The sequence below is a fragment of the Fukomys damarensis genome, unplaced genomic scaffold (assembly GCF_012274545.1).
Source record: "Fukomys damarensis isolate Sample0158 unplaced genomic scaffold, DMR_v1.0_HiC HiC_scaffold_2, whole genome shotgun sequence".
Taxonomy (NCBI): Eukaryota; Metazoa; Chordata; class Mammalia; order Rodentia; family Bathyergidae; genus Fukomys; species Fukomys damarensis.
Genome location: NW_022900914.1, coordinates 38,067,801 through 38,076,956, shown reverse-complemented (window position 1 = coordinate 38,076,956; position 9,156 = coordinate 38,067,801). Strand labels below are relative to the sequence as shown.

The following is a 9,156-nucleotide window of genomic DNA, read 5'->3' as shown; positions in this document are numbered from 1 at the left end:
GGTACCGCCCCTCGCTCCACTTCCCGTTCCCCGGCCGGAGCCCGAATCTTACGTCGTCTTGCTCACCTCCACGGGGCCACGGAGGGCTTCGCTGTGCTACAGTCACCCACTTTCTGCCCAAGGAGCCCTCACGACCCAGCCCGCAACCCCAGCTTTGTGCCCGCACGCGCCGCCCAATCGGGCGTCAGCTCTCAGTCTGCGGCCCGGCACCAGAGCCAGGGCCTGGGGGGCGGGGAAAAGCGCCTAGCCGATGCCACCCGGCCAATCGCGAGCCAACGCTACGGCAGCGGAGCCAATGAGCGACGAGCTCCTGCCGGGAGGGAGGGAGAGGGATGCCCTGCCTTGGCCGGCATCCCCCTCGCTTTCCCCTTGCTGTCCCTTCTTTCTGGCTTTCACGCCCGGGCTTGTCGCAGTGCAGCGTCCCCACCCTCCTAGCGTCTTGTCTCTTAGCAACCAGATCCTGGGATCACTTAATCCCATTAACAGTTTTAAGTGACCAACTCTAAATCCAGAAGATAGAGGGTTATGTGGGAGAATAAAGGAACTCGGATTAAAACAGATGAAATAGCTCGCGACGCAGGCCATTTTGGTATATCTGCTTAGGGAGGACGGAAATATATGTGAACCGGAGAGAGACCAAAAGTATCTTGTGTGAAGCATTGTCTTTACCAGAAGGTGTCTCTTAAAAATGTAAATAATTCTGGGGCCGGGGATTTAGCTCAGCGGTTCGGTGGCCTGCCTTGCAAGCGCAAGGACCCGAGTTCGACCCCCGGAGTTCGACCCCCGGTACAAAAAAAAAATTTAAAAAAATGTAAATAACTCTGAATTGCAGATTCGGTTTTCTACATTAGTAGTATCAGCAGGTGTGTTACTGTGGTGAATACTACTACTGGGAATCAAGTAAAATGCGTCAAACTCAATATTGTAAATGTTACGTGCTAATTAATATCTCAAGTTTTCACTTGGAACGTTTCTATCCTGGGGAACAAAATTGTTAGAATCACAAAGGACAGAAAAAGTCTTATCCAAATGAGTATTTACTGTGATGAGATTCCACAGAAAGTCAGTTTTCTTTCCTCTCAGCTGTGACTTTGTTGCAGTTCTGAGGATTGAACCCAGTGCCTCAAGAATGGTAGGCAAGTGTTCTAACGGAGTTGCATCCCTAGCCCTTTCAAAAAATTTGAGCTAAATTTCCCAGGTAGCTTGAACTACTACTTGGTGACACAGGCCTATAACCCCAGCCCTCAAGACAAAGAGGCTTTTATTTATTTTTGGTACCAAGGGTTGAATTTAGGCCCCTGGACCTGCGAGGCAGGCTTGTTGCCACTGAACTAAATCCCTGGCCCTTTAACTGCTACTTGGGAATATCCCATATTGTTTCACTTAATCCCATTAACAGGGCTTCACTCTTTAAAGACCATGCCGATTCAAAACTGCATCTTTATAACACTGCTATTAACACGTGGCTGTTAATAAGAAGAGTAGATTTTATATATATATATATACACACACACACACACACAAACACACACATATATGTATATATACCCTTACTATATTCCAGTGCTTTAAGTGCGTAATACATAGTATTCTTCAGTCCTTTCAATAACTCAATGAACCAGGTACGATTTTTATCCTCATTTTATTCATGAGGAAAGTGAAATTTAAGTTAAATTCTCCCAGGAAACTATGAAGTGACAGAGCTGGTATTCAAACACAGAACTGAATTGAAAATGCAATTAGAAGTAAAACAGTCTGCGCTTGAAAATGTACTTGAGACAAGGAAAATCCACAAAGACTCCTGAATTTGATCTTTGTAATGATTTTTATTAGTTTTTACTGGCATCTTTCTTAGTCTTCTCATCTTCCAGTTCCAGAAATGCAGAAAGTTCTTGATTCATTTTTAACTTACAAAATATTAACACATTTCAGGGCTGGGGATTTAGCTCAGTGGTTCCCCCACCTGCTTCGCAAGTGCAAGGACCTGAGTTCGATCCCTGGTACCAAAAAACCCCCCAAATATATATATATATATAAAACAAATTTCAAATGGAAACTATATTAACCATTTATATTAAGAAATTCATTTTGTAGCCAGGCATGGTGGCGCATGCCTATAATCCCAGTAGTCTAGAGGCTGAGGCAGGAGGATCGCTGTGAGTTGAGATCAGCCTGGGCTACATAGTGAGTTCCAGGGCAGTCTCAACTACATAGTGAGGCCCTGTCTCAAAAAACAAAACAAAACAAAAAACAGAAAAAAAAAAGGAAAGAAATTCAGTTTGGTTGGTTTTTAAGTTTGTTTTCATATACAAATAGGAAACATTTAATCGTTTAATACAAAAACATTTAATAACATTGGTTGAGGAGTGGGTTTTCCAACTAATTTATGGGTATGGATGCTATATATTATATATGGTTAACCAATTTCAGATATTACCAAGGACTACAAAATACATAAAGCTACACTTTATCAATACCTGCCATTCCTCTGACCAGTAAGTTTTAGGTCTTAAAGCAGAAGTTTCCAAATGTCAATTTCAATTAAGGCCCTGTGAGGATCTGTGGCAAAACGAGAAAAATAAATATACATTGCTGCTGGTTTATTAAATTTTCTAGGACTTATTTTCCCCTTGAAATTGTCTTTTCTACTTTCTAGTATTAATACACTTTATTTCTGTCTCACCTTCTATGTCATTTAGAATATACTGCCCAGCAGTTAATTTCAATCTAAGGATTAATTTTAGAAATATTCTTAGTTAGAAAACCAAAACATTCCGGGGCGGGGCAGTAGATTTTATTGATTTCCAACAAGATAACTTTCTAACAAATGGTTAACTAGTCTAGGAACTGGAAGGAACTTCTACTAGTGTGGTGGGCTACATGCAAGACTCTACTGGCTAATAAGTTAAGAGCCTGGCTCACACACAAATAAAACACTATTTTTTCAGGCTGGGGATTTAGCTCAGTGGTTCCGCTGCCTGCCTTGCAAGCACAAGGACCCGAGTTCAATCCCCGGTACCAAATCACTCAACTGGTGGACTGCAAAACTGAACAGTGTCTGGGTACCTAAAGTGTGAGTGGTCTTGTAGTGGTCTATCAGACTATGGAGCCTTTTGGCTGGGAAGCAATCAGGGGAAGGTCATCCTGGTTTCCCATTCTTACACAAGACTTTCAAGGGAGTACTAAAGTAGTCCCATATGACCTATCAGCAGAGAAAGGAGCAATCAGTGGTGTAAAGCCTTCTCCAATATTGGCCAACAGAATTCACTCAGATTAATAAGCAAAGGACTCATAAAGATCAACTGTATATGTGAGAAGGCCGGACACTGTGTGAGTCAGCAGAAACTAAACATTTTACTCCTAAGGATTGTAGATAATGGAGTTTTTGAAGATTTACCATGGCATGCTTAAATAAAGGGTACAATAATTATCTACAATGGGCAGGAGGTAAAAAGACAAATACCAGACATAATTATTGAAATATAATTATTTAATTATAATCATTAAAATGTAATTATGGAAATTTAAAGAAAACTCAGGGAGTTAAATGGTAAATTAGGCATGGCTGAGTGATTAGGTCACTATGCATTAAAAAATTTTACCACCTCAGATATCAGGCATTAGATTCTTAGAAGGAGCAGCACAACCTAGGCCCCTGTCATGTGCAGTTTGGAGAAGGGCTCACATTCCTATGAGAAAAGAATCTAATGCTGTAGCTGATCTGACAGGCAGGTGGAGGGCCTCAGGCCGCAGCACCAGCAATTCGATGAAGCTTCACTTGCTTGTTGCTCACTTTCTGTGGTGTGTGACCATGTCAAGGTGTTGGGAATCTCTAATCTAAAAGGAATCCTCTCTAACTAACTCCCCCTCCGGGGGGGGGGCTACAACTGAAGCCTACTGTGGTGGCTTTAAACTAAAGCTTTAGTGTACTAGTTATGAACATACTGAAAAGATCAGCAGAAAACTGAGGAAAGCCTCTGTCATAAAAGAAAAATACACACATGAGAAGTAACTCAGGGAAAAATGACTATGAGGAAAACAGAAACATCAAAACAATATATAATCATTAATATACTCAGGTAGGTGAAAGAAGATACTGATTCTGTTAGACTTGCAAAAGCTGCTATTAAAAAAGCCACCCATAATAAGGCACATTGTAAAATTTATAAATGCTGAAGTCAAAGATTCTGCAAGCTTCCAGAGAGAGGGAAAAACAAAAACAAAATAGGTCCCATACAAAAGATGAAGAAACAGAATGGCTTCAGATTTCTCTGTAGCACAAGGGAATTTAGAAGACAACACAAAAATTCCTTCAAATTTTTAAAGAAAAACAACATTCAACTTGGAATTCTACACCCAAACTATTTTTTTTTTAAAAGTGAGAACAGAACTAAAGAACATTTAGGTATTCAACATCTTATATTTCACCTCTCATGCAGCCTTTCTCAGGAGCTCCTAGAAATTGTATTATCTCTCTGATGGTGTAAACAGAGGAGGCAGGTGTGAGATAGATGTGGAAAAAAGAAAGAACAGAGAATTCCTTGGGAAAATGAAGAGAGAACCAAGGATAACAGTTGTACAGTAGTATAGGATTGTGCAAAAGACACAATGGAGGCTGTCCTCAACATAATGCCTTTGGTTGTACTACACTAACCTGAAATGTCTTGGCGAGTCTGGCATAGATTTTTATCTGTACTTGGGTTGCTGGACCATGTGCTGATGAAGTCCTTGCTCTTCAAGTACTGCTCTCAGGAACACTTCAGAACAATAGGTGTTCTGCTTTGATCTACTCCTGAGCTGCAGGATAGTCACAGAGAACCTAAAAGTGGAAAAGCCTAAGCAGCCTGCTGCATATAACCATGTTACAGGCAGATAACAGCTTTAGCAACTAGTGTAGTTTTCAAAATATAATAATCATAGATAATACTGTTTCCTAAGATTTGCTCAGGGCCTTGCTCAATGACTTTTCCTAGAAAAAGGACTTGAAAATGCTGAGAAACTGAAGCCAGACTAAAACCCAATGCCTCTGCAGGTTATCTTTTCCTAGGATACCTCAACAGTGGCAGTACTGCCTTTTTTGTGTATAGTTTCTGCAAGCTACCTAATTTTTAATCTCCTTCACACTTATTTATATGTATATATTTGATAAAATATTTCATTTGAAACACTCATGGCTCAATATCAGAAAATCAATGTTGGGCTGGGGATTAGATCAGGGATTCTGCCACCTGCCTTGCAAGCGCAAGGACCTGAGTTCAATCTCTGTTACCAAAAAAAAAAAAAAAAAAAAAAAAAAAAAAAAAAAAGAAAAGAAAAAAGAAAATCGATGTCATTCATCACATTACTGTTATGAAAGGTGAAAAACCAGATCATCCAAACAAATGCAGAAATAAATTAGCAATAATAGGGAACTTCTAATGAAGATTCATTTAATTAACTCATCTAACTAGTATCACATTTAATATAGTAACTTTAGACTCGGGAGCAGAAATACGATATCAACACTTGCTAGCAGTTACTGTAAAATACAGACTGATAATCTGGCCATATCATTAAAAGTGAATGAAGTCGGCTGGGCATGGTGCTGCAGGACTATAATCCCAGTACTCAGGAGGCTGAGGCAGGAGGATCGCTATGTGAGACCAGCCTGGGCTGCATAGTGAGTTCCAAGTCAGTCTCAACTACATAGTGAGACCCTGGCTCAAAAAACCAGGGGAAAAAAAAGTGAATGAGGTAGGGCCAGATATTGTGGTGCATGCCTATTATCCCAGCACTTGGGAAGCTGAGGGAGGACTTCTGCGAATTCAAGGCCAGTCTGGGCTACACAGTGAGTTCGATGTCAACCTGAACTACATGGCAGCCGTTTAAAAAAAAAGTGAATGAGGATAAGGACTGAAAAGGAAGAGAAAAACTATCACTATTTGCATTTGGATTTAGGTAGACAACCTAAGACAATTATTAATATTAGAATTTAGCATTCGTCAAAGGTGTAAATACTAGATCAAAATATCAAGTTCAATATATTTCTCTGCACCAAAAATAATGGGATATGTCTGCTTTGGTAGAAATATACTGAAGTTGGAATGACACAGAGTTGATTAGGATGGCCCTTATGCAAAGATGATGCACACATCTGTGAAGTGTTCCATATTTTTCCAGTGGTAGTAGAAAGCACAGAAACTGACAAGACGTAATCATCACTCAGTACGCAAAAATAACCTTTGTATAGTTGTCATTTCTGTAATAGATTGAGTGACTAGACTATAGCTGTTCACTTAGAAATAAGTTACTCTCATGTTCATCTTTCTTTTAAAATAACTGTACAACTGACTTCAACATGGTTCTTACTGTGAACATGGTAGTAAACATTTTTTAAAAAATTCTGATAAAATATAAAGGTGCCCAAAGATTTGTCTAACAACAAGGAGATGAGTAGCAGCTTGTCAGAAACCTATGGAAGAAATAATTTTTTTAGGTACTATGATTAGGTTAGATGCAGTAATAGATACATTTTAAAATAGCAAGTGAGTATCAGTGTGGGGGAATGAGATAAAATAAAATTTATTAAAAAAATAAAATAGCAAGTGATAGTGTATCTTATCCATATCACTAGGCTGCTGCAGAATTTTAAGTTAACAGAGAAAGCTCTGATTTTTATGCAAAGACTGACACTAGATATTTGAGGAGCGTAATACAGAGACTTTTAAAAACTGATTTTGTTAAATCTACACTATGGTCTCTATTACTCCAGCGGAAGTGTGTGTGTGTGATTTTTTTCTTCATACTGTAGTGTATAAAAAAGAAAAATACAACATAAATATTAAAAAACATTTCAATATTCAGTGAATTTTGTTTTTGGGTGCGAATAAAACTTGTTTAATGAAGAAATAATGGGATATCATTTTTAATGACAGCAACAATTATAATACACAAGAATTAGACAAATAAGATGTTCAGAATAAATAGGTATTATTTTCAGAAAAGAAAATAATTTATACCATTTATATGTTTTATCATATAAATTTTCAACTCACCTGTAAGTAATTTCTATTTTTTTTTGGGGGGGTACTAGGGATTGAACTTGGGACCTCGCACTTGAGAGGCAGGCAGTGGAACCAATGAGCTAAATCCCCAGCCCAGTAATTTCTATATAAATGTAAATCTGTTTTTTCTTTTTTCTTTTGGTTTCTGAGTCTGGGTCTTGCTATGTCATCCAAGTCACTATGTAGCCCTTGAACTCATCATGTAGCCCAAATTGGCCTTGAACTCTTAATCTTTCCCCCTCAACTACCCCGAGTGCTGGGATTATAGGTGTATGCTACCACAACTGGCAATCTTTAGCTTTAAATCACAAAGAAACAGAACAGATATATCGGTATGCAGTAGGTTATTTACACAATATGAAGAAAAATGGAAACTGTATTAATTCCAATCCTGCAAAAACAGTTCAACATTTTATCCTTAAAAAGTCAATCAAGTTTAATTTATTTCTCCAGTAAAAGCAACTTTACAATCTATTAAAAATAAAATTGAACTCCAATTTGTTTTCTCTATTAAAGAAAGCATAAAATAATGCACAGTTGTATTTAAGTAAATGTATAATTATGACATACTGACTAAATCAAATACCTAAATAAGATGTTAAAATGTGAAAATTTATAGTCCTTGTACCTTTTCTGAGCTGATAAAATACAATCAGAAAAATCAAAGTTAAATAAAAATTAAACTGTTTTCTTACTGCAACCTGTGATTTATTTTAATCTAAAATGTTTGGTTTCGTTTTTTGGGGTTTTTTGGTTTTTTTGTTGTTGTTTTTTTGAGACAGGGTCTCACTATGTAGTTGAGACTGACCTGGAACTCACAGCATCCTCCAGCCTCAGCCTCCCGAGTGCTGGGATTATAGGCGTGCACCACCATGCCCAGCCCGAAAATGTTTGGTTTTGATTAGTAATTTCTACAAATTAGCACTCCATAAATAAGTTACTAAAAATAACAATATGGGAGCCTTGACTTTTCTATTTAATTTCATCTGAAAAAAATTAAAACTGTCATGTTAAAAAAAATGCTACAGAATCTGTTTATTCTAGTCCTAAATTGCTTTTTCTAGAATTTTAATAGAGAATTTTCAGCCACAAATAGTTATCAGTTAGTATATATAATTTAGTATACTTAACCAAAAAGTAAACACTTCAGTGGAATTGTTTTTTCATTTTATTTTATGTCCTTCTGCCTGGACATCTTTAATGGCAGTCACAAATTCTATCTTAATTACTCACCTTTTGAAACTACATATTGTTGACTCAACATTTTCCTTCTACTTCTAGTATTCAATTTAGATGTCTCAAGATGAAATACCATAAGTTATCAAAAATTTGTCCCAAGAACAGACTTTTCATAAAGTCTTTTTTTTAAATAGTAACTTTTTTAAAAAATTAATTAATTAATTAATTAATGTTTTTGGTACCGGGGATCGAACTCTGGTTCTTGCGCTTGCAAGGCAGGCAGTGGAAGCACTGAGCTAAATCCCTGGCCCTTCATAAAGTTTTAATGGATTGAAGGAGAACTTTTAATTTCAAAATACAAATAGAAAATAATAATACAAGAAACTTTACCTTAACTTGAGGGCTAATACCTGGGTGTTAGAAAAATAGGTCTAAAATAAATACATTTTACTGTAATCATTTTTCTGTACAAGGTCAATATTAACATTTTAAATGATATATTGTCATTTCAGCAAGGACTTCCCAAGAGAATTTTAGTAATATTCTTTTATGCTGAGTGTATATTTGGCCAGATACAGTTTAGTCTGAAATCTTCTACAATTATTTCTTTGATAAACATAAATCTATATGAAAGATAAAAATAGCTAAATCAGTCTAATAAAATGTTGTTTTCAGTAATATCTGTAAATGTATTTTGTGAACTATATTAGTGAGAACAATGATCTTCAGTATGACCACAGCAAGTGTATGACTTCTAATTTTGTGGGGGGTATTCAGCGCACTGAAACTTAGCTGAATTTAAAATCATTATTAAGCACAAAGCAAGTCAAGTCAAGCAGCATTACCGTAGCTTAGTATTTTGAATCTCAGTAAATTAAATCTAAAAGAAAGATTAATCCAATGTGATAAATGTATGATGTTTAAAGAACAGTAT

At 37.1% G+C, this 9,156-nt stretch overlaps 1 protein-coding gene and 1 non-coding gene across 8 annotated transcripts in view; one reads left to right on the top strand and one right to left on the bottom strand.

The window, feature by feature from the left end:
• Kiaa1841 (KIAA1841 ortholog) overlaps positions 1-234 on the bottom strand; it is a 72,664-nt gene extending 72,430 nt beyond the window's left edge. For 5 of the 7 annotated variants that reach the window (XR_777448.2, XR_004517441.1, XM_010609788.2 and 2 more), the window contains exon 1: positions 67-230. The gene's annotated coding sequence lies outside the window, so the exon portion shown is untranslated. Of the gene's footprint in view, positions 1-52 lie in introns of all 7 variants that reach the window. The other 2 variants (XR_777449.3, XM_033764212.1) reach the window with 2 other exon arrangements.
• Positions 235-6,051: 5,817 nt separating this feature from the next.
• On the top strand, positions 6,052-6,155 carry LOC117286619. The gene has a single exon (XR_004517784.1). It is a non-coding gene; the product is annotated as a U6 spliceosomal RNA (small nuclear RNA).
• Positions 6,156-9,156: the final 3,001 nt, after the last annotated feature.